The sequence below is a fragment of the Porites lutea genome, chromosome 3 (assembly GCF_958299795.1).
Source record: "Porites lutea chromosome 3, jaPorLute2.1, whole genome shotgun sequence".
Lineage (NCBI taxonomy): Eukaryota > Metazoa > Cnidaria > Anthozoa > Scleractinia > Poritidae > Porites > Porites lutea.
Genome location: NC_133203.1, coordinates 36,851,558 through 36,878,541, shown reverse-complemented (window position 1 = coordinate 36,878,541; position 26,984 = coordinate 36,851,558). Strand labels below are relative to the sequence as shown.

The following is a 26,984-nucleotide window of genomic DNA, read 5'->3' as shown; positions in this document are numbered from 1 at the left end:
ATTTTATTTTGAAAGAAAAGAGAAATGCTCAACGGCGAGAGGAATACTGGCGAACGAAATTTGAATCTGAGTGCTTGTGTGCCACGGATGAAGACCACCTCGATTTTAAATCCATGCTGAGTTCTGTGGACACCTCCAAAATAAAAGGAGACATGGCTCTTCTGCTGGAGCAACAGCAAATGGCTCTTACGAGAAAATCGTCAAAGGGATACAGATGGCACCCAAAGTGAGTTACTGTGTAGGATATTATAAAGGGGGCGCATATTATAATAGAAACCCATTCGTTTGATTGAACATCTTCAGTAAGGAAAATAATACATATTGCACAATGCCTTTTTACGTCAACTCCCAGAATCCTGCAGGTTTGTAGCTTTCTCGACCAAATTTATAGTATAATTTTATATAGCATGATATCATCGTACCTGTACTTTTGATTTATATGTTCTGGGGGCAATTTCGTAAAGTGAAGTAAATCATTCACCATTATCCCATATATCATAATGCACCTTGTTTACCCCCAAAAGTTTACATCACCACCGTGTTCAGTTCCTCTTGGGATGACTGTAAAAAAATGTTTCAAGGTTAACAGGTGCACAATATTAAGGTCTATGTGAAAGTGGTAAAATAGCCATAATGATTTAATAGCTTAGTGTATGAGTTTGGAAGTACCAGTAATAGGCCACAAGTTAAATCACAACCATAAGGTACTGACAATCTATTCCACAGAATTATTCGACTGTGTCTCGACTTGTATTCAACATCCCCGAAAGCCTTCGACACTTTGAAACAACATCTCATTCTTCCAAGCAAGAGGCTCATCAGGTAGAAACATGGCTCTAATATGTTATTCTTGCTACAAAACCCATTTCTTGGATGCAAAATAGAAAGTACAACTACTGATCACTGGCCAATAATAATATGCTTATTTACAATAATAAGGTATTACAAGAATTCAGTTTCAAGTGCATCTGGCTGGAATCCTGAAGTTTTTTCTTGGTGTCACCGAGAAGCACGCAGGTTGAATTTGAAAGACAAGGATCTATGGGGAGGACTGATATTTGATGAAATGACAATACAGGTACATATTCTTAGACCTTTCATGTGTTTTAATTATGCTTCTGAACCTTAACCCTATAAAGTCTCAAAGGTAACCAAAATCGATTTTATCCAAATAATGCAAACACAGCTGTACATTCTTTGATCACTGGATTTAAATGATCAAAAGACTTTAAACAAAATAATATCGTAAAAATAAGAGGCAATATTTACATATATGTTGCATGAGTCTATAAATTATCTTTTTTATAGAGGTTGGCAGAATACATTAAATTACATGTGTGTTTACACAGGAGGATTTGGAGTTTGCTAGAGTTGGTGGACAGAAAAGGTTGATGGGTGCTGTTTCTCTTGGACAAAGTTATGAAGATGTCAGAAGTTTAACTGAAGGTTTGAGAGATTCTTATACATTGTAAATGTTCAAATAATACTGAAAACATTAATTTACATATTACACTTTGAAACGAACTGCAACAATTAATTCAGTCTATAGCCTCCATCTGAAGGAGACTAGATGATGTGAGAGTAATGCGGAAACACAAAAAATAAAATGATGAAACATATCTACGCAACTCTATCAAGATCTCAGAAAATTTTAACAACAATTAATCACCTTTTACTTTTTTAAAAGGCAACAATGATCCTGAATTGGCTTCAAAAGTGATGCAGTTTGCATTAGTCACCGACAGCGGTTTTCGCTTTGCCTTAGCCCATTTTCCTGTCAAAAGCTTGCCTGCAGTAACACTACTAGAGAAATTCTGGGAAGGTATTGAACGCTGCAAGAGACTGGGATTTAGGTAAGTAAGATATTTTGATCTTAATACCATTCCATCTGGGAGTCACATGAACACACAAGATGCTGCAATAACTGTTGCTAAATAAATAAATGTTTACAAACTAGGCTTGAAATGAAAAAATTTCACACTTTGTATTTCTTAAAATTGTCAAATTTTTAGAAAACTTGAAGGGCAAATAAAAAATCAATGTTGAATATGTTTAAATAATTGAAAGTAAGCAAATAAATTAGCACAGCTTCAAGTGTGCAATGAATTAGTTTCACTTGGCATCTATACTGGTAACCATGCATTGCTTTTGAAATATATGTTCTTTTTGAGTTGGATAATGTACTACACTTATGACTTTTAAACGATGGAAAAATACAAACAAAATAGCAGAAATGAAAATTATGTACATCAAATGCATTTTAGACTGACCTATAACACTAACAATCTGTCCTTTGTACTTTCTTATTACAGAATTTATTGGGTGTTGTGTGATGGAGGGGAGCCAAACAGGTCCTTTGTGAAGCTTCTTTACCCATATGGAACAGATCCAGCAGAACATCACTTTGTTGCAGACAACTTGCACACAGGACGGAAAATTGTCACGATGGCAGACTCCAAGGTAAAACAACGAAAATACAATGAAATCGACTATCACACCCAAGTGAAGACAACCTGCCTAAAAAATATAAAGAAAATATTCCATACACTAGAGAGCTTTAATAACTTATAGAAAGTTTAAACTCAAACACTGCAGTATTAAATAAATTTCTGTCTTCCCTTTATAGCATAACTTCAAGAAAATAAGGAATCACCTCGAAAAAAGTACCCTGCAATCAAACAGTACAAGGCAATTGACAGTGAACAATTCAAGAATACTCTTCAAGTTCTGGAAGGATGCCTATGAATGGGACCAAGGCAGCCACTCCCTTCCCCTGCATGAGAGATTAACAGATGGACACTTTGACCTAAATCCAAGATCCAGAATGCGAAATAGTCTAGCTGAAATGTATTAGATAAAAGAATGTTGTTTCTCATGGAGGTATTTGACATTTTGCATTTGAAAACTATTCTTCAAGTGAAAATGCCTGCAGTGAAGGTAGTCAAAAGAGATGTGGAACAGCATATGTTGTGATTTACTTGTGTCCTTGGTTGAAATTATATTTCCATTTCTGGGGGTGTATGGTGATGTATAATAAAGGTGTTGAAACGAAATAAATAAAATTGAAACAAAGGATAACATTGAACAAAAAAAATACACACTAAATTTTTTAATTATCTTTTTATCAGTCGATAACAGTACATGCAGCACTTCTCTATAAGGACAGGCCTTTTAAGTTCATAAAAAAACCATTAACATCCCAGCGTCATATATTACTTGCTGAAGTATAGACAAATAATTGAAAAAAAAGCAACACTGAACAACAACATCAATATTTTATTTATAGACATTATTTTCATTTCGTTAAGAAATATAAGGAACATCTGGCGAGCACAGGACAAACAGCAGAATCAGCAGCACTGACTGAACCCATTATATTCCTGCGTCACACAAGCCAACTAATTGAACTATTCTCAAGGAAAGATGTCATCTCAAATGTACACGATGCAAGGCTGTTGAAAGCACGAGAATTTTTGAATTACCTACAGAAATGGAAAGACAACGCTGAGTCACCGAAAGAATTTCTATCAGACCAGTTATGGTTCGACTTGCGATCAATGATCATTGGGTTGGAGAAAGTTGTGGAAATCAAACAGAGCTATTTTGGTGAAGCCACATTAAAGCCTATTATAATAAATCAAGATATTTTAGAGAACATCTTTTGCCAGATAAGAGGTTCAAATGGGCAGAATAACCACCCTAAATACTACACATATTCGACAACTCTGACAGCTGTAAATATCGGACAATCTGTAGTTAGTGGCAAAGGAAATGCTGTATGTACAGATAAGATGACGGGAGTTCAGCTGCCACGTTCTGGCCTTCCCAATGAACATCCATTTTCAAGGAAGCGAAAGCGTTAATTACATCACGACATTTAAGTGCAGTATGACTTCAAGAACCTTCTTATACCGTTTTTTTTAAGTTTAAATGTTAATAAGGGGAGATTATTTCCCATTATCCAAATTTAGCTTTTACTAAACTTACACTGTATATGGAACAAAACAAAAACAAACAAAACTGAAGAATAAAATTACCTGGACAAGCGATGAATGAAAAGGGATTTTATCTGTTATGAACTAAATAGCATAGGCCCAAATGGTTAGGTGTATACTTAAGTCAGAGAAGTCAAAAGAATTGAAAAGAAAAGGAAACATTAAACTTTCCCATGCAGGCACTTTGACTCGGTTATTCTTTTTGTTCATTAATTTTGAGCTGAAATTATCTTTGTTTATGGAGCAAAGTATTAACAATGATTGCATCGTGGGAAATTTTAAAGTTAAATGTAATAAAGCTACTCAAGGGCTTACATGTTTTCTTTGTAAACAAAGCTTGTCCGTTTTTCTGCCTACTGCCTCCATTTTGAATGTTGACTTTAGTTGGTACCTCATTTATGTGGAACAAGGTGACCTCAAAAATAAGCCATTTTACAGTTGTGGATGGAAGCGAGGCTGAGGGTGACCTTGTTTTGATACAATCCTTCCTGCTTTATTATGTAAATCAAGTTATTCTTATGCTAACTAGTATTTTTCAAGAACAATTTCCATAACAAAGAAAAGAAGTTGGTATCAAAACAAGGTCACCCTCAGCCTTCGCTTCCATACATAACTGTAAAATGGCCTATTATCAATCACAAGAGGCTTCAGTCAGTCAACAGTTTGGTAATTTAAGTGTTTAACCTGCTACTTACAGTTATGAAATGTTTAATCCTGTGCTGAAATCCGGCTTATTCTGATTCCAAGTCTACCTGGAAGAGGAGCTGCATGCAGTTGTGAACCTGGAACCAGGCCCCAAGGAAAGGGGATATTAAGGTTAGACCTTATTACATCTGCAAGGACCTTTCCCAGTTGTGCCTTGTTGGATCTTGCACTTGGATTTAGCCCATATGCTTTGCACAGTGAAATTAGCTCGGCACGTGTGTAGAGATTCCCTAAAACTGCATCGCCAAATTTGCTGATGAGCTCTTTCATGCGATGATGTGAACGTTCTTTATGATCTGACTGGTCAGCAATGATCTCACTTACAGGTATTTTTGCCTCTTGTTGGACCCTTTTGTCCTTCCTGGCCATGACCATTTGTCTGTGGGCCATGGCCTTCTTCACCTGCCACTTCCTTCTAAATTCCTTCACGAACTGGTTTGCCCCCATATTCACATACCGCTTCACTACCTCCACAAACGCCTCTTCACAGATGGTAGCCTAATAAGCATACAGTACTATTATTTTATTTACTATTATTCCAGGGCTCATTGATGTAGACAAGAATAAATTTATAAAATGTAGGGACTAATACAGCAATGTAGGCTTAAAACATCATGATTCATCATTGAGGGTTTGCCCCCTTAAGGATACGTGGAAATTAAATTGACCTAATGATCTCATTTTAAATATAAGGGCTAGCAAGGCAACAAAGAAAAATAGAGAATTAACCAATGTTAAAAATTTTTAACCTGTATACATAATTGTAGAAATGTTGACCTGCAATTACATTCATTTTAGTCATTTCATCTTGGGAGAAAACAAAACAAATCTAGTTTATGCTTTTGCATTGCAAAATACACTGTTCTTGATCTTATGTTTTACAAAGCAATGTATGCAATATGCTACACCAAGTGAAGACAGAAGCAATGAACAATTTGAGCAATATTGATTTGATAAGAGAAGTGAAAGAAATATGGGAAAATATATAAATAAAAGAGAAAATGGAAAATGAAAAAATAATCATATTGTTCTTCATCATTATATTACAGTTTTATAATCCTACAAATGATTTTCACCTTAATGAAGATATTGTATCTTACCATGATATCAAAACTGTCAAATAGGTCCCTCCATTGTAACCTAAGGCCCTGGTCATTCAACAAGCCAGCTTCAACAACTTCAACCAGTTTGTCGCCATTTTGAGCATTCTACTATTTAGGCCATTCATTCTTTTCTGCTCTAATTCAAGTGCAAATTCAAAGAATTGATCTGAGACATGGATCAGTCCATGAGTTCTGTATTGTCGTGACTCTGTCACTTCGAGTGTTCCAGGGTACTTTGTTTCAGAAAACAAAATTCCATAGGGAATCACGACAATGCTTTCAATAACTTCAATCTTGTGAAGGCACTTGTTAACTTGGGACCTTGTGGCACTGCTAGCAGTGTACAAGTTGTCCCTTACATATTTTTTTGCCTTCTGTAGTACCCTGCTCACTGCCCACGCAGCCACAAAACGAACTTTTCCTTTGCCAACATCATCCATTTGCTTAACAGAAAATGTGGACACCATGTCATCACGTGATTTTGCTCTGACAGACTCTCCAACAATATGTAGTGTATTGTGGAATACACCTAGGACAATGTCGAAGCCAATGCTAATTTCCGCCGGTTTTATTAAAGTGCTTTCAGGTGTCTGAAAACATTCTTTGAGCCAACCTCTATATTCTAATGTTCTTGAAATATCAAGAGATTGTTGATAAAACTCTTTTAACTCCTTTTGGGAAAATACAATATCTTGAATGTTTTCTGTGAGGTGTTTTTGCAGTAAAACGAAAATCTTATGCCAAACAATCTGGACTAGTGCAGAAAAGTGATCAATATTCCTCACAGCTAAATCCACGGCAGCATTCTTATCATGTCCAAAGTTTGACTCTTCCCCAGGCACAGATTGCCCTTTGAAGGACTCAAGGAACATTTTCATGTCAAAATCTTCAGGAGGTTTGCTCAGTATGTGTTCGTTTTCCTCCACCATCTCCAAAACCTCTTCCATACTTACAAGTCTCTCTGATTGTTCCTCGGTGTTACTCTCTTGATCATCAAACATCTCCTGTACAATTTGAAGTAATTCCTCATCACTAATGTCTTGAGGGTTAATGGGTTGTTCTCCCAAAGAATATGATCTATTTCCTTGAAGCATGGGCAGTTTGCAATGTTACTGTTTGGAAGATTGTTGAGTTCATTCAATTCATGGTTTCGTTTGCAAACATGCTTCTTATTAAAACCTAACACTTGCACGTCATCGATTGACCTAACTCTTGAAAAAGCTGTATAAAGCAGTCCACCGGTGAATTCATAGGCTGAGTGCACTACAACTTTTTCAAGAGTTAGCCCTTGCGATTTATGGATGGTTGATGCCCAGTGCAACTTTAAGGGCATTTGCAACCTGGACCCAATGCTGTGTCCATCTTCATTGACGTTGGTCCAGGAAATTTTCTGGATGACATATTCACCCCCACCCACGTTGATAACTGCTGTATTCTCATCCAGCTTTCTCACAAAAGTTCCACGGGTTCCGTTGTGAATGATCTCGTTAATGTTATATAAAACTATAACAGGGGCACCACTTTTGAAATAAGACATCTGCGGAGCTGGACAGTTGAGTCCTCGCAGGTCGCCAGTGTCGATAGCCGTAAACGATTCGCGTTCTCCGGGAAGCAAATCCAAGCGGGAAACATTGTGCGCGTCGACATGCAAGTTAGTAAAATTACAAATGAATTGCGCCATCGGCGTTGTTTAAATCCCTCGAAAGGCCCGAAATTGCTTGCTCTGAGTCATTATCACACCTTCCCACACGGAGCTGTCGCAGGATATTGCGGTAAACGACCTCACGTTCGTTCTGCCGATGAACTATGGTAAGTTGTATGGTGTGTGGGAACAGACTTGGGAATAAAACAGACTTATACATCGGCTCACCATCATCAAATTTATCTGCGACGGGCTTAAGTTGCAACCAGTCGCCGACAAGAATGGTTTGAATCCCTCCAAAAGGTAGTTTCTTATCACGGACTTGCGATGTTATCGCATGAAACAATTCCAAAAGCCTCGCACTGCCCATAGAGCATTCGTCCCACACAACGCATTTTGCTTCCAATAATTCTTTTCTGATCCTTTGGTTGCTGCAAGCCTTTTCAACAACGGAATTAAAAGATCCTTGGGCAGTTCCTACACCAATAAATGAATGCACAGTCACAGCAGAGAAAGCTAGATTGCCATCGTCCTTAAAAACTTCGCACGCTATTCCCATAGAGCAGACAACTCGCACCCCTTTTCCTTTAAGCCTGCAGATTTCTGACACAACTCGAGATTTTCCGGTCCCAGCTTCTCCAAATATAGAAAAATTATGACCTTCCAATGCTGTTTTCACACAATCTTCTTGCTCACAAGTAAGTTTCACCGCCATCGAATCTATGCTTTTAGCTTTGCACGTGCTTTTGACAGAACCAAAACAAACCGTGACAGGCGTCGTATTACCCGGGAAAACTCAGCGCTCAGCTGATTGGTTACAAGTGACTTCCGTTTTGAGGAGCGGAAGTTACAAACATCCCTGTGCGGGGCAGGGTTGTGGTTTTGAACTGCCAACGGTCGCGATACGCTGATTGGTGGATTTGAATGGACGCGCATTCCTCAAATGCCTTTGGTTGAGTTTTTTGCACCGGTCATGTTGAGAAAGCTGGTCTTGCAACTTCAGGATCGCTTTTCTCGATAAATTTTGGAAGGATTGAGCTCTCATTCGGATGGGGCATGGATACATATCTAGTGGATCGGGAGCCGGTAATTTCGAGGTAAGAAATTAAATAGTCTGGCGTCAGTTCCAGCGTAAATTGGACTGGGTCACGCGCCGGCGGCTGATTGCTGCCTGCCTTGTCTCCTTCTTTAGTTCTAACCGCCGAGGTCAAATATTCATCTCGCGAAATAGCGCTTAAAACAGCATGGGACGGCGAAAAAAACATGACACATGACTCAGTTAACATTTTCTTCAAACTTTTATTGAAATTTTTTTTTTTAAATTATGCATTTTGGAACAAATTATAGCCACCGTATTGTTCATATGTATTTCTTCTATAAATAACAAAAGATCGTTGCTCAGATTTCAATCAACAACGGCCCCCACTAACAGAGGGTGGTCTGCCTGTGGTTATGGAATCTTAAATACGTCACATCCGTTTGTAGTACATAGAAAGTCTTAAATCATTTCTTCATTATATTTCGCACGTAGCAGCCCTGACTTAACATCTCACAGAAAATGAATTAGCGACTATTTGGGAAAGGGAAGGGCACCCCCCTCCCTTCCCCTCAAAAAAAAACTATCGCGCGATCATTTTCACCCGAGCATGAATCGCTAAAATTAGGCGCAATCATGTACATTTACATATGTATAAAAAAGTTAATATATGTACATATGCCATCGTTTTAAGAGCTCCCTGTTTCGCGGAAACGGCGGAACCAGATTATACTGAAACACTTACACTTGCAAATGAGAGAGACTTACCACTCGAACTCGAAGACATATAATGACTCGTAAGACTCGTCCACTGTTGAACCTCTCTCGTCTGTGTAATTTAATGCATGATAAAAATATTTAAGAATTCAGAAATGAGATAAAAAAGGCTTTCTTGAACTAGACCATGCAATTGAAAGGACAGGCATAGGTACTGAGATAATCGCAGAATATAAAACGCCGTATCTACTCTCATAATTTGGCCGGTGAAAGTGGCCTTTGCCGCGTAAATATGCTTCGATTTTCCCTCCAAAACCTTTTTGTCCATAGCTATTGGCCAAATACTATCATGTGAATAATGACGTCGATGTCCTGGTGTGCCTTGCAGGCACAAAAACGTTATCACGTGCAGAGAGTAATTGAAGAACGCCGCCGTTTCAAAACGAAAATAATCATTGCAAGATTTACTTGAACCGACTGGCATTAACACTTGAACACTTTGATTTTCCTGTATCACTTTTTCCGTACTGGCCAGATGTCCAAGGAAAAAGGGAAAGCGCATTCCCCGCCAAGAATTATCGAGCGCGGGGATCGCGCTTGTTAGAGCGGAAATTTGGGACAATCGTGTACATTTCACTATGTAACAAAATTAATGTCTGTACGTATGCCAACGTTTTGACACCTCCCGGTTTCTTGTAACCAGATTATTCTGAAGCGTTTACAGTTGCAATTGGAAAAGACTTACCACTCGAAGACAACTGATGACTCGTACGACTCGTGACTCGACTGTTGAACCTCTCTCGCCTGTGATGGATAATTAAATTGTTTATGAATTCATCAATGCGATAAGAGAGGATTTCTCTAGAGAAACTAGAGCATTAATACATAGAAAAACATCCAATTGAAGGAATAGACATACGTACTGAAATATTCGTAGGATATAAAAACGGCGAATCCACTCTCACAATTCGGTCGGTGAAAGTGACCTTTCTTTGCCGCGTAAAGGATGTAAAACATGCTTCGATTTTCCCTCCAAAACCCTTATCTCGATAGCTATTGGCCAAATACTATCATGTGAATAGTGACGTTGATGTCCTAGTGGGCACACCACACTGTTATCACGTGCAATGAGTAACTGAAGAACATCACCATGTGAAAATATAAACAACGTAACTAATGCAAAACGAATTTAATAATCGACTACCCTGCGTGATAGACGTATTTCCACGTAGGCTAGAAATAGTATGGCATGGACGCTTGAATGTCTTAATTTTCCCTTATCATTTGTACCGAATTGGCCAGTTCTACTAACTTGGCTCCCATTCCATCGTGTTAAAAAATCTCCGCTGATCATTGGATTTGTCGATCGAGCCCCTAGTTCCATTCAGCGACACAGAGCTGTCGATCCATTGCAAGTTGTACGTATAATTTACGTCTGTTTCGTGTATTTCGCGGCAATAGCTTAAGTCTGGATAAATCTTCATCGGCAACATGTAATGTCGTTTATACTGTGATGGCGTGGTGAAGGAAATATCACGGAGAGGCCGAAGAAGAAGCCGTGACGAAAAGGGCAATCAAGGAATTGGAGATTTTCGTTTCATAAATATTTTACAAATTTTTTCTGCTAATTATTTACTTATTTTTTCAATTACTTTTACTTTATCTTTTTTTTTCCCATGCTTTTTTTACCCCGATATTTACCCACACCCACACCGAACCACACCCACGACCCAGGACCTCTATCCACTTCCCACGACAGCTACACCGAGTTTCTGTTACGGTTGAGAAAAAAATTTCAGATTTCAAAAAAACGCTTGATTGACAGGGGCTCTCCACAAACTTTGATAGAAAACCTTCTATCATGTATGAAATTCACAGACAGGGAGTGTGCTAAAAACAACAACAAAGAGGACAAAAGAAATAGTGCCTTTCGAGACACAGTACCAGCCCTCAGTGTCTACTTTAAAGGAAGGTTCAATGAAAAAATGGAATCTTATACAATTTTACTTCGCCAAATTTTTTAAAGAACCAGCGATCATTTCTTACAAGAAAGGAAAATCCATAAAGAACATGCTCATTAGAGCTTAAATATAAAAGGCTACGTTACACGGCACAAGGTTTCACGCCGGTTTGGATGTGCAGCCTGTCGCCCCTTGCATGTTCTCAAGATCTTGCAGTCAAGATTAAGAAAATTCCAAATCTCGCCGACAACATTTGTAAAATTCAAGATCTTGCAGATATGTATACTCACGAAATTAGAAAATCATATCACCAGCATTTTGTTTTTGTTTTCGTCTATAGCCTGTAGCCCTTAGTCTATCGAAGCTAGACTGGAATAACACCTCCGCGTGATGTTTAAAGGTAGTGGCTCTATCGCACGTGCTTTGATAGTATTAGTGGAAATTAACTCTTGTGCATCCTTCCTTATCGCTGATCATATATATCCGAGTCACTAAAGCAGGCAAGTAATTTTCCTCAGAACAAATAGTTGATACAGTTTGTCTTTTGTGGTCAAAGGACGCTGTGAATGTTTTCACATTTAATGGTCGCAAGCGGAGAATAGACAGTGTCTCTATAGCTGACGTCACAAAGGACTTTGTTTTTTACCCCTGCATCCTTTCTTGGTTTCTCGCAATGAAAAACGCAAGAGAAGCTTTGGCACTGCCGACAACTTCAAAAAGTAGCAACCTTAGAAAAGTCTATTTAACTTATTGGCTGTATTGGATAGTATAACACGTGTGGACTTTGAGGTGGTAAATAAAATGGCGCGCAAATGTAAGAGAAATGACGAAACACCGACCTGATTGTTTCTCTGGTAACTAAAATAAAATATATATATATAATAGATAATATAATCAATAAAAGTATATTAAAATGTCTTAATAATGTAAAAAGTTATTGTTATCATTGTTAGGCATTGTTTGTGGTGACTTTGTTTTCATGCAACCTTTTCTGCTTTCATTGTTACAACAATTTTGTCCTTATGTTAACTAGTACCTTTTCAGCTTAATTTCCATATTAAGAAAAGGAAGATGATTTGTGAGAAAACAAGGTCAACTCCAGCCTCGCAGGAGTCATTCAAATGCTTAAGCTGCAAGCACACAACTGTAAATTAATGTTCTGCTGGAAAAAAAAGGGTTTGAAATTCTTACAAGCATGCATTTTTGTCTTCCACAAGTTTAGAAACCTCTTTGTCTAAACAATAAGCACTTTATTTATAAAAGTGACTCTGGCCTGTGGGGGAAAACTGTGACTTTGGGTAGATTATTGCAATGAATGCCCATTGTTCTTTTTTTTGCTTACAAACAAGAGAAAAATTCTATTGGCCAGATTTTTTAGCCCTACCACTTTACAATGGTCTCGGTCCCTGGTAAAGGCATTTGCAAGATCTTTCCCATTCTTTGCCGTTGGATGTATCAGTATTCTTCTGTAGTAGCTTGTCTACTTTTCCCAAATGGTAACTTGCCGCTTTAGGATAAAATGGAATAGAATATAATAGATGGAATATACAACTTTATTTATACACTTTACTTCCATCAGCTTATTAAGTTATCAATATCAACTACCTATCTACTTTCCTAAATACAACTTAAAAGAAAAAAATATATATTTAAATTTTAAAAAAAAACTGAGGAGATTTAGATTTGACTCAAACTCGGTTAATAAAGTCGCCTGCATTAATTTGATGTGCAAATTGTTCACAACTGAGCTCCAAATGACTGAGAAACTTTTATTTAGGGAATCAATGTGAGGTTGTGGAAGAACTAGTTTGTTCTCAGAATTCCTTAAACGGTAGGCACTCGAGTTATGACGATAAACAGACCTGGATTTTGGATAATCTGGTGTCATACCATGCAAAGATTTCTTTTCTTATCTTTACGCCACTCTTCTGATGCCGGGAGCAAATTATTCAATAGCTCGCAATAATTACAATGCTTGCAGCGTAATTTTGAAGCCTTTTATCGCACCAATGGCTGAAGCAATATATTTACAGACATTTCCAATATGGCACTCCCAATTCAAAGTTTGGTCGATGTAGAGTTTAAGTCAAATCTAAGAACAGATCCCAAAATTATTCCTCGAGGAACACCGCACCTAAAGACCCTCTTTCAGGGTCGACTAACAGTAATTAATGTCCATGTGACAAATCTGAGTTCCATTACCTAAGTAATAAGCAAACCGTGGGATCCGGTAGTGTGGTAATTTTCTGAAGGAAATGTCGTGATCAACTGTATGAAAGGCCTTTATGAGGTCTAAAAGTACAAGTACATTGACTAAACCACTATCAATATTCATATCCCAACTATCAGTAGCTTTATTAAAGCCGTAAGCGTGGAGTAGAAGGAAGAAAACAAGATTGATAACAAGTAAGAAAACTATTCATAGTTTTATACAGGTATAGCTGGACGTAGATTATCCGTCTGAAAACCACGATCAATATTCATATTCCAACTATTAGTAGCTTCATTAAAGCCGTAACAGAGGCGGATCCAGGATTTTTTCTAGGAGGGAGTTTACTCGTCTCTAGCTCTACTTCAACACCAATATACCACATAGTTTTTTTTTTGTAGAATACCAGTTGTATTAGAAAAACGCAGGTCATCTCAGGAAGGGGGAGGGGGTGCGCACCCCCCCCCCCCCCCGCACCCTTCCCCTAGTCCGCCCCTGCGTAAGCGTGGAATACAAGGAAGAAAACAAGATTGATAACGAGTAAGAAAACTATTCATAGTTTTATACAGATAAAGCTGCTCGTAGATTATCGGTCTGAAAACTTTAGCCACGACAGGCATGACCGTTATGTGGCGCATTATCCTCAAAAAATGACAGTAATATTCTCTTTTGCCTAGTATCAGGCATCCCATAGTTCAGCAACCTAACATTGTACCAGAACGTTCACCCTGTAGTCCTCCAGCGGATTAGAACGCAATTTACGTACGTTCCAATCCTCGCCTTATTCTGTTCATGAATGGCGTTCTCTCCACTGAATCCAATTACCCAGAACTACGAGAAACAACCGTCTCTCATTGAATGGCTTCCGGTGTAAATTTAAAGTAAGGTGTGGATAGTTTGTGATCAGAGTCAAATCACGCCATTAGCTGAAACATTTTTCACAACCATACTCTTAGAGTCTGTCCTAGTGATGACCAAATCAAGTGTACGATTCCGTCTGTGGGTTGGGGCTGTCACATATACCTCAGGCCGATCGAGACTTGTATTTCTGTCAGGGATGGTTCATTCCTCGTGACTGTTCGGTGGGTAACAGACATACAACGCAATTTCACATGAATTCTGTCGATCAAAACAAACAGTACAATTACTCCGATCCGGTTACTACAAGCTCCCTTACCTTGTGAACTCATACAGGTATGGTCCTGCATCACAGCCTTGCAAGGTTATGGAGGTTGTAATATGAGTTCATACCGGAACGCAGTTTACAACATAAACCCGTGAGGAGCAACGATTTTTCTGTTAGAATTTAAAAAATAAAACCGAAAAGCTCCTTTAATGCCATAGAACTGAACTATTTCCTTAATAGCGAAGTACGCCTGCGCTCACACATGGCCATTTTTGTAAATGTTAATGCCGCACGGAAATACAATTTTGTTGATTCTTTTTTGTTTTGGTTTGTGTACAAAACCTTTGCTGTAACGATCGATTCTAAATATCATTACGGACTTTTCGGTCACGAATGTTAACATCTTTGGTAAAACACAGTTCAGTTTCTAGTTTTTTTTTTCTTTGCTTCTGGTGTTACATAGTTTTTTTGTTTTGTTTTTTTTCCATAGTTTCTTTTTTTTTCACCCATATGCCTTTTTAGTGCCCCTTTCGTACTAGGGGAGTCGCTTATTTGTTCAGTGCTGACCGCTGACCGCGGGAAGGGGGAATAGGACTGGTATGTACGCAGAGATCTTCGTTTCATTAATTTTACAACTTTTTGCTATTTGATTCTTTAATTTTTCTTTGGAAGACTTTTTTTACCCACTACATTTACCCACACCCAGACCTACGACCCACACCCACGACCCACGACATTTAGCTACACTGCAAACATTCATGTGTCCTCCATTTTTGGAACCTGAAATACTGGAAAATACTTAGGTGCAAGTTACAGAAAAAGGAACTGTAATCCAGTAGAAAGTGCGTTACATCATTTCTTTTAAAATGCAGCCAATCCGAGCAAGTACTTCACTCTTCATTGATACTTGTGATGCTGTGTGCTGCCTTCTGATGCTGTGTGATGCCTTGTTATGCGTTGTGAGGCTTTGAGATGCTGTGTGATGCCTTGTGATACCGTATGAGTCCTTGTGTGGTTGTGTGAGGCCTTGTGATGCTGTGTGAGGCCTTGTGATTCTGTGTGATGCCTTGTGAGGCCTTGTGATGCTGTGTGAGGCCTTATGATGCTGTGTAAGGCCTTGCGATGCTGTGTGATGCCTTGTGAGGCCTTGTGATGCTGTGTGAGGCCTTGTGATGCTGTGTAAGGCCTTGCGATGCTGTGTGATGCCTTGTGATGCTGTGTGAGGCCTTGTGAGGCCTTGTGATGCTGTGTGATGCCTTGTGATGCTGTGTGAGGCCTTGTGATGTTGTGTGATGCCTAGGTGAGGCCTTGTGATGCTGTGTGAGGCCTTGTGATGCTGTGTGATGCTGTGTGATCCTTTGTGATGCTGAGTGACGCCTTGTGACGCCTTGTGAGGCCTTGTGATGTTGTGTGATGCCTTGTGAGGCCTTGTGATGCGGTGTGATGCCTTGTGATGGGGTGTGATGCCTAAGTGAGGCCTTGTGATGTTGTGTGATGCCTTGTGATGCAGTATGATGCCTACTTGAGGCCTTGTGATGTTGTGTGATGCAGTATGATGCCTAAGTGAGGCCTTGCGATGCCTTGTGATGCTGTGTGATGCCTTGTGAGGCCTTGTGAGACCTTGTGATGCTGTGTGATGCCTTGTGATCCTTTGTGATGCTGTGTGAGGCCTTGTGATGCCTTGTGATGCTGTGTGAGGCCTTGTGATGTTGTGTGATGCCTTGTGATGCAGTATGATGCCTAAGTGAGGCCTTGTGATGCTGTGTAATGCCCTGTGAGGCCTTGTGAGGCCTTGTGATGCTGTGTGATGCCTTGTGATCCTTTGTGATGCTGTGTGAGGCCTTGTGATGCCTTGTGATGCCTTGTGATGCTGTGTGATGCCTTGTGATCCTTTGTGATGCTGTGTGAGGCCTTGTGATGTTGTGTGATGCCTTGTGAGGCCTTGTGATGTTGTGTGACGCCTTGTGATCCTTTGTGATGCTGAGTGACGCCTTGTGAGGCCTTGTGATGCTGTGTGAGGCTTTGTGATGCCTTGTGATTCTGTGTGATACCTTGTGAGGCCTTGTGATCCGGTGTGATGCCTTGTGATGGGGTGTGATGCCTAAGTGAGGCCTTGTGATGTTGTGTGATGCCTTGTGATGCAGTATGATGCCTAAGTGAGGCCTTGTGATGCGTGTGATGCCTTATGAGGCCTTGTGATGCCCTGTGACGCATTGTGAGGCCTTGTGATGCCTTGTGATACTGTGTGATGCTGTGTGATGCCTTGTGATCCTTTGTGATGCTGAGTGTCGCCTTGTGAGGCCTTGTGATGTTGTGTGATGCCTTGTGATGCCGTGTGTCGCCTTGTGATGCCGTGTGACGACTTGTGATGCCATGTGACGACTTGTGATGCCTTGTGAGGCCTTGTGATGCTTTGTGATGCTGTGTGATGCGTTGTGATGCCTTGTGAGGCCTTGTGATGCTTTATGATGCTGTGTGATGCCTTGTGATGCCTTGTGAGGCCTTGTGATGCTTTATGATGCTGTGTGAGGCCTTGTGATGCGGTGTGATGCCTTGTGATGGGGTGTGATGCGATGTGATGGGGTGTGATGCGATGTGATGCGGTGTGATGCTGTGTGATGCCTTGTGATCCTTTGTGATGCTGAGTGTCGCCTTGTGACGCCTTGTGAGGCCTTGTGCTGTTGTGTGATGCCGTGTGTCGCCTTGTGATGCCGTGTGACGACTTGTGATGCCATGTGACGACTTGTGATGCCTTGTGATGCTGTGTGATGCCTTGTGAGGCCTTGTGATGCTTTATGATGCTGTGTGATGCCTTGTGAGGCCTTGTGATGCTTTATGATGCGGTGTGATGCCTTGTGATGGGGTGTGATGCGGTGTGATGCAGTGTGATGATGTGTGATGCCTTGTGATGCGGTGTGATGCCTTGTGATGGGGTGTGATGCGATTTGATGCGGTGTGATGCAGTGTGATGATGTGTGATGCCTTGTGAGGCCTTGTGATGCTGTGTGAAGACCTTTGATGTAGTGGGATGCGATGTGATACTTCGTGATACAGTGTGATACCTTGTGAAACTACGGTGATGTCGTTTGATGTCGTTTGACACTCAGTGTGTTTCCTTAATACGCCCTGTAATGTCTTGCGACAAGGTTCTCGGCCCATACCTTCTCTGCCGCTGTTGACTACGCAACCGCAGATAAGACAATAATTGGGTTACTCCTCCTCTCGTCTGTGTCGGTTGTGCTGTGTGATGTGTGATAGATCACAAATTTCATGCTGTCATTACACTCTTCCCAAATCGTGCATGGTATAGAAACTTACCTTCGACATCAAAGATATAACCCTCGCAGAAATTACTATAACCACGAGTTATTACTTTTTTTGGGACTTTACCGTCCTTCTCAAGCCATTTCTCGATGAAAGATGAGTCAAAATACGGAATACCTTTCAGAGATTTCGACCACGCAGCAGACAACAATCCTTCCGCCATGTTGACTTGTTAGCGGGTGCCCGTCCAGCCTCGCTTTGGTGCGGCACGCAATCCAAGATGGCGGAAAGTGATATCGGAGTATATACTGTGACAGGGGAACCCCAAGGGAGCGAGCGGCATGCGAGACGACTAGACCTAAGTTATGATAAATATAGGCGCTGGCCTTCCAACCAAAGGGGAGCGTACGAAACACAAAAAAGAAATTATCCCACTCGAGCCCAAAGTACGTCTCCGACGACGGTTGCAGCCGAACATGCTGGTAGCCACTCTTGTCATCAAAGGTCGTCTGGAAATGCCCAGGCAAAACAAACCGGCGCAAATCCGCTAGGTGATCTAATTTAAATGGAAGATCCCTAACCCATAAGTTTAAAAAGCTTTCATCGTGGCAGAGACGAGGCTTGGACGGCTCAATGGTAATAGGAAGGACCAAATGAGGCGGAGACACGACTCCAACTTCTCCCCAAACGGACAAAACCCCTGATGTCACCCACCGAACAATGGTATCGCTAATAAAATCAGCGAACTGTGCACAAGTAGCAGCGTTCTTGATCTGAATGGAAGGAGGGGTCTGCGCATGGTGGAACTGCCCCTTCAAATCCCCCCTAAATGGGGTGAAAAAATTCTCCTCACGAACACCATCCCGGAGAATCTCGAGAAGATCCACCACACAGGAATAATCTGCCAGAAGAAGTTGCCAAACAGGGAAACTTTCGTGAAGCATACCAGCTTTGAAATGACCCGGGTCACGGAAGCGAAGGTTGGTCAAAACACTTAATTCCGGTCGTGAGGAAACCATCTCCGGAGAGGCCAGGGGGCCAACGAAGGGCTGAGCTCCCTGTGCCAAAGAGCGAAGAGGGACAGATCCGCTAACCTGTAAATACGAGCCCGAGCCTCCAAGATCCGCTAGGCGAAACAAGAATGACGCGTCTGAAAAAGGGAGTAAAGGGAAAACCGTTAAGCTAGGCGGAGACAAATAGGGAAACCAACCCCTAGTTGACCCCAGAATCCGAACCAGGTCCAGAACAGAGACACATAGGAGGTCCCCCAGGGTCAACGACGAGAAGGGCTTTTTTTTTTTTTTTTTCCTTTTTTTTTTAAAAGACACACAAGCAAAATGCTTTATTTAAGAGCAAAAAATAAAACAAAAAGGACATTACAAGCCAACAAAATCTTGTAAATCAAACATCAAGCGAGTATATCAGCGAGGGTTTGCTCGCCCTCCAGAACTAAGGGCTCCACGACCCCGTCCGTACGGAAACGGCGCCTGAGTGGCCCTACAAGTGCGCGCAAAATGACCCAAGCGGCCACACTTGAAACAGGGTCCTCGCCCGAACGGATTTCCAAGCCTTGGACGTATAGGTCCAACGTGCGACTGACCAGACGTCTTGGAAGCAGACTTTAGTAAGGAAGCGGCTCTCTTTAGCGACCTTAGCTCTAACGGGGTCTCCCAACAGCCCGAGCAATAAACGCTGCAACTCGGGGGAACTGAGAGAGTCCCATCTCGCTCGTACCTCGTCCAGGGCGGCGGCATATTCTTCAGCCTTCTGGTGTGCTTGGGTGCGCGCGAGGCGCACTAAAACTTGTAAAATGTCCAACACTTCGAAACGGTCAAAAGCGCTATTAGGACGGTTAAGGTATCTTCTAAGGTTAACTAAAGTACCCTCGTTAGTCTCCAAAGTTTTCTCCTGCTTTAGGGCTCGGACCTTTCTTTCTAACTCAACCAAACGAACGTCAGCCTGACAGGCGAGAGAAAAAATTTAAAGAAACTTAAGGTAAACGAAACGAAAACAACAAACACGGTGGCGCATAGAAACCGATTAAATTTCCAAAAGGAAAAGAAAGCACCTGAAACAAAAACTAAAGTAGACCAACCAGTCATAAAAGAAAAACATTGCCAAATCAGCACGACTAAGACCTAAGACACTTCGCTAAGACACTTCGCTACAAAGCGGTATCCCTCAAATATACATGTAAAGTGGAAAACTACGAGCAAAAACGAAAAGACATAACCATACGGTTCGATAACGATCTAGCGTCCCTGTATCCCTTGTTGATCTCATTTGCCTTCCGTTTCTCCCAACCTTTTTTTTGTTTTTTTTTTGCATGCTTCCTTCCTTCCTACAACATGAAGCTACATGTCCTCGCATACAACGCGAAACAATTAGAACTGGAATGCGTGTAATAGACATATAAACAATATAATGTAATAGAATTTCCTCGCCTAAAAGCGGTATCTCATTATGACAAAACAGAAACTTCAGTTATGCAAATGTAATATACACACATCCGCTGCCAGTACTGCTTGCTAAGAAGCGAAAAACAAAAAAAACGACAAACAGGCCTCGCCTTAAAGCGGTATCCCTGCGCACGAAATGCGGAAACTCCCAATATGCCCAAAAAATATGCCTACTAACACAACTTCGTCGCTATAAGCGGTATCTCCTCGCGTAGAAATATCGACCAACGTTCCTCGCGATAAAGCGGTATCTCCTAGTTTGTGAAGCGAAAAACTTCCCAATCGCAAAAATATACACACATCTTACCACCAACATTTCTCGCTTTAGAAAAGCGGTATCTCCTCGCTAACAAAGCGGAAACCTCAAGCACTCACTTTCCATTTCCTTCCCAAACTTAATATATATAATATGTTTATAATTTTGTTTGTTTAACGAGCGAGCACAGGGAAGACAAATAAAGGTCCTATAATTTATGCCCTAAGGTGTAAACTTCTTGCAATAAAACGTGAAAAACCCGCATTGATGGCCTTAGCACGCCGCTGAAAGCGGTAACTAACGAAACAATAAAAGGAAAACTTCTTATGCTACAAATTAAACAGCAAACTCTTGCGGCGAAGCGAAAATCCGAAACACACGTGAAAGTGTTCATACGACTAATCTCCCGCGCCACAGTGCGGATTAACCTCGTTTACAAAGCGGCAAAAACGCTAGCATACGGAAAAATAACGCCCGAGTAAACACGTGGCAACCAGCAAGCAAAACAGAGAACTACATTCGGAAGTATAGAAAATAGCTAACAGAAAATACGTAAACACGTGGCAAAGAAACGAGCGGCTCGCAGGGCTCGGCTGACTGAAACAAAAGAAAAGCAAAAAATTACCTCGGGCTCAACCACTGGTGGCGGAGCAGCTTCAACAGCGCCAGCTGGCTCTTCTACAGCCTCGTCAGGAACAGGAGCAGGAAGGGCAGCCATGACATGAAAGGCTGGTGCCGGTCGACGGTAGTTTGCAGCGACAGAAGCTTCCTTCACCGGAACGCGGGCAAAATGACAACGATCGAGGCAAAACACGAGAATTTAAGCAAAGAGACCGCAAAGCAACATACCTGCCCCGAAGACGTAGAGCACGGCGGAATCTGAAGGATATAGCTCAAATTCCGTGATGCGCTAATTATGTATGCAGTGAGAATAGACCTTTTTATCGATACGGCGGCCATATTGAATTAATTCGATTCAAGGAGTATTATAGGATGCCCAGGGGACATGAGCACATTTCGTTTGTATTTTGGAGCACTTTTAGGGACATTTTTTCTTAAAGTTTTCTTAGAATAAGAATGTAATGGGAAAAAAGATCCTTGTGCCTTGTTTGGATGTAATAATGATCGCCTTTTTCTAGTTTAGTATTAGAAATATGGTCTTTCACTGTATATTTCTCTGGAAAAGGCCTCAAGCCCTCCTACTCACCTCAGTGGTTACTAGCTACAGAAAAGTAATACTTAGCTTTGATAAGCCATTGGGCTGCCTTTTCTTAATGTTTGCTTCAATAGGCCACTTGCACGATGGCGTCATTTTACTACTACGACCAGAATTCTTTTGGGTTTTTTTTTTTTCATATTCAAATTTGGTAGCCCCAGTGAGGTTTAAATAACAAAAGCTCTAATTTGCACAAGAAAGCAAACCCTGAAGGATTCTGATCATAGTAGCAAAATAACTGCATCATGCAAATGGCCTATTAAAAGCTCCATCCCTCTAATGAAGCCAATTGTCTTATCGTCTCGTAAGATACATTTTTCAGAAAACACAGTTTAGAAAATAGGTGTCTTAGTGCAGGGTAAGGAAATTCAGCCCCCCAAAATCTAAAAAATGTTTTTTGTGCACCAAAGTATTTCCCGCATCGAGTTGTTGTTGTTTTTTTGCGATATGTTTTCTGAAAATTGCATATCTCTTAGGTACTGAGAATAAATATGGGGTGAAGATATTTCAACACTTTGCTACTCAATTAACTATTATAAGCAAAACAAATTGAATATGTACTTGACATGTAAATGGCGATATTTCGACTGCATACTGCCTGTTGACTGGTTATGCGTAACCGGGCCAGTTGAGCAATTTAAAATTAGATGTCAGGGTAGACTTTCTCAAAGTCCTTCGCTTCTCATTTCCGGTTCCGGTAGTTGGCCCCACCGCTCGCTTCGCGCTCTTGAAAAAAATTGAGCTCGACTTGTAGGCAAGTCTAATGTCAGGGTTACACTCGTGAATTCAATGAAAAGTCTTGAAGCTCCTCAAAGTATTCAACTATTAGAATTCGTTTACCATCCTTGTTGGGCAAGAGCTAAACCAAGCTCCTCAACGGAAGTGGGGGTTGGCACAAGCAACTTAAAAGAAACCCTGGCTTCGCCTTACATATTAAACGGGCAAAACATTTCCTCATTTTCAAATGTATTTGTTTCGATTTTCTAGCTCTGTTGCTGAATACCAAGCCCAAAAAAAGCCGTCAAATGCTAAGGAAGGAGGCTTGGGTAAAGGATCTGTGGCTGGCATTGTGGTCGCGGTATTGGTGATTGTGATTGTAGCAGTATCCGCGTTCATCTGGCGCAATTATAAGGGCTTTACCTTATGCCGGTAAAAAGAGGAACGTTCGACCAATTCTCTCCCTAATGGCAGTGGTTATCAAGCCATTTTTGGCAGTGAAGAGGCAAGGGTCTGATTTCGGCGGTCCATAAAGCACGGGTAAAAAAAGCCTTGTTTTTGAAAGGTCTAATCGTCTAGTTAGCACAGATTTTAATTTTTTCCATAAAAAAAGAATTTGATTCGCGAAGTCACATTGTTTAAGCGTTTTACACTTTGTATGACGAGTTCTCAGTTACCTTAATATTACACCTGTAAACAATAAATTTCGTAGATAGAAAATACTTTTTGGAGAAAATCTCAAAAAGAACAAAATGGCTCCTTGGAATGGGGGTAGAGCTTTTTTGATACGCATAGCCATATTTTCCACTGGTGTTTATTTTCAACAAATCATGTTCGTCTGTAATAAAAACCATCAAGTTCATTTAATTAACTGAATTGTTTAAGTAAATTAGTAACATCGTGAAAAGATTTTCGCGAGAGCGGATTCGCCCCGACGAACAGCTGCCACTGGAAACGTCAGCGGTTAAATCGTTTAGATCGTAACTTGACTTTCGCGACTCAGTCGATAAAACGGAAAAAAATAAAACAAGTTTTCAGTGGTGTTTCACTCTCCCATAGCAGGCACCAAAGCCTCCTTCTGAGGCCAATTCGCGCTTTCCGAGTGAGCGGAGGAGACTTGGAACCGAGCGGGAATTCTCCCGACAAGCTTGACAGGTGACGTCACGTTCAAAATCGCCGAGGATGAGGACGACTGGAAACGAGGCTGGCAGCACCACAAACTGGACCACATCTTCATGTAAAACTTACTCCTCCATTCATTCGTAATAAAAAAAACTTTACAATGCTATGTTTCGCAGAATATCCTTGGGGGTGCAATAAGCACCAGTAATCACATGACATTATTATTTCTATTCTTTTTCTCAACTTCGGGGTCCTTGAAAGGGGGAGGAACGTAGAATGTAAAAGCTTTTAAGCAGCCAATTTCTCGCGAACGTAAAATCATGCAAAATGAGTAATGATATGTTTTTTTTTGTTAATAACGAGCTGAAATTGTGTTGGGACACTCTCATGAGAAATCTCTGCGGAACCCTGAACAAACTTCTTTTGTAATGCATTAACAGAAGACGAAAGGGTCCCAACCAGACAATAACACGTTTTGGGGAATAAAAATGTTTTAGATTGACAAAATCCTCGCTGTCACACTGGAAGAAGAAGGTGTCAACTTATGAAATACAACTTCATTAAACTGACTGATAAACTGATTAGGCCATTTCCGAGTTCCAAAAACCGTTAACTTCAAAACGAGGCTAAGTGCAAAACCTTTCTTGTGAAAATGAGTTTTATTTGAATGAGAATAAAAATCGTTTTCATACCAATGGCTTCGCACTTAGCCTCGCCTTAAAACAGAGGCTTAAGGCAACTCGGAAATGGTTTATTTGCTTTCGGAAGAGATTTAATCGCTGACTTTTCGAGTGTCAGCTTGTTGACTGATGACTCTGATGATCTTCAGCTTTGAATTTCCTTACGAACAGAAGTTTTCTTTATCAACTCAGTTGAACAAATTGACTTTTTTTCACCCCCACCACCGCCGATATTCTTCGTTTTGTTGTGTTTTTCGTTTTTTGTTTAAAGAAATTTACATAAAGAGCTTAGTTCCCAAGGGTGGAAAACGCTTTTGTTCTTATCAGCTAAGATGGCCGCTGTGAAGACAGGTCTTTATTGTAAGTGAGGGGGAAAGGAATTAGTTTGGAGAATAGAAACGAGCCTTGTCTGCCTCTTATAAAGATACCCTGGGAACGAGTTTGACTTAGAGTTAAACTTACCTTGTACCCAGATCTCTCACGGCCAATTTTGACCATTAGTCATGTTGAGATCGGGGTCCGAGATCAAAGTCAAAGAAAATGACTCGAACGAGAGGGACCAACTCTAGGTGTCCGTTTTTGAGAAGTGTCTGTCTTAGACGCGTCAAGTAAGGGAGATTTGACTGTCCTAAGGTATACACTCCACTGTCTCGCAAAGGGAGAAATTATAGGTGGCATAAGACTCAATGTGTGATCAGAGTGACATTACCCGGTATTTCAGTTTACAGTCAACTCTTGCTTTTCCGATAGCTCGCTATCACGGCAGCAGCAAAATTCCCAGCAAAACTAACGGACATTTGACTGAACCAATCTCCCGTTATTACGGACTTTTTTCGCTATTACAGACCTACAATCTTGGACAATCTTGGTCTTACTCTCGTTAAGACGGACGCCGTGAGGCATCTTTTAACATTCAGACATGAATAAAGTATTTTATCCTTTTTTATAATTGCTTTTGCCCTTTTTTAACGATTCTCCTGTTACTCATCAATCGAAGTTGTTGTTAATGTATATACCTATTACTCCTATGGCTGTCCAATGCAAATATTATACAGTGAAACCTCTATTAAGCGGACACCTTCGGGACCTTCCCAAGTGTCCGCTTAATAACGGTTGTTAAAATTGCGCAATGCTTGTTAAGGATCAACATTCAACGGTTACTCTGTACTGTAGAGTTCAAGTTCAATACCTTTCATTACCAACTTTAATTTGTTTGTAAATGTAAAAACACTAACTGACTTCAGTCCATATTTCAAGGACGTAATCCAATAATACTATTGTCAATTCAGTCCGGTGTCCGCTTAATAGAGGTTTTTAACAATAGAAATTAGCCAAATACAACTTATTTTATTGTCCGCGTCCCCTTAATAGAGGTGTCCGCTAAATAGGGGTTCGTTAGTGTCCTCTTAATAGAGAGTGTCCGCTTAATTGGGGGTCCGCTTAATAGAGGTTTCACTGTATGTGGAATGCAGATGTTATTTTTACTGTAGACGGCCATCACGAAGTCTTGCTATTAAGGGCACTTATTTGCGTCCTGAAGGATGTCGTGCCCCCAATAACGGACTTTACGGTACCTAAAACCCGTATTCTCTCCAAGCCCCGTTGTTAAAACGTTGGATAGCACTATCCACTGGATATATTACTATTCAGCTGATGGGAAACCAATTGCGTTACCCACTAGACAGAGATTTATCCAGTGGATAGTGTTATTGACCTTTCTTGCGAACAGACGAGTTATTTTGGGCTCTACTGAATCAGAGATGCCAACCTCTAGAGATCTAAATCTGGGGAATCTCTCTTTGCCATTACCTCACCGGAAATTCAATCAACCCCCACCCCTCCCCCTCCCCAACCCCGACAAATGTGGGAATGTGGGACATTATCTGAAGTCTTACATGAAGTACATACTACCAAAAATTCGCGATCATCGTTTTAATTTGACGCCAGAAATAATCTTTGTCAGTGACTAAACAGGTGCAAAAATGCCCCAGAAACCGTACTACGAATAACAAAATTTAAAGTTTTGGGCTAAAATAGGCTAAATCTCAAACTAAGGCACAGAACAGCTCAAAAGATGATTTTATTCGGGAGATATGGTGACCCGTACGGGAGACCGGCAGAGTTGGCATGTATGCTGCATTACGCTTTTGTTCGTCATTCTAGTCGAAACAAACAAAAATCAACATCTTCTAAACACTGACACTCATGCCCATAGGTACCATGATCAATCTGACTGTCGTCTCGACTCCTCTTGCTGTCAATGTGTCTCTTAGTCATTTGTTCCCCAAACGGCACAAGTTAGATTTAAGTGTTCGGTAGGGACTTGAGCTATCGGTTTCAGCTTTTACAGCTTTAGATAGTTCGTCTTGAGGTATTGGCTAACATGCACGCATGTTTATACCGAGACGGTAATTACAATAGACCTTTTTAGCTTGTAAGCTTTGTTTACCCATTGTAGACCATGTGATGTTACCTCAGAGACTGTTCCTTTCAAATGTTGCGCTATACACGCGCACATGCACGCATAACTTACTGTGCTTTTCAAAAACACGCGAACTCCGAAGTTCAAAAGCCAACTGACGTTTGCAATACGTTGTTTGCTCCCGCCAATCATCTTAGCGGACCTCTTAGGAAACAGAACTTTACTTATACGGGTTCAAAAGGTCATGGTTTGTGATCTGTGATTGGTAGATTTCGATCCGTTTTGTGTTTCTGTTTTCTTTTTCGTCCGTTGCTTGTGATCGTAATTATGATTGACGGCAGCGAAAAACGCAAT

General features: G+C 40.8%; 1 pseudogene; it reads right to left on the bottom strand.

Annotated features, from left to right (window-relative positions):
* LOC140932227 (uncharacterized) overlaps nt 1-18,057 on the bottom strand; it is a 61,523-nt pseudogene extending 43,466 nt beyond the window's left edge.
* Between the last annotated feature and the right edge of the window lie 8,927 nt (nt 18,058-26,984).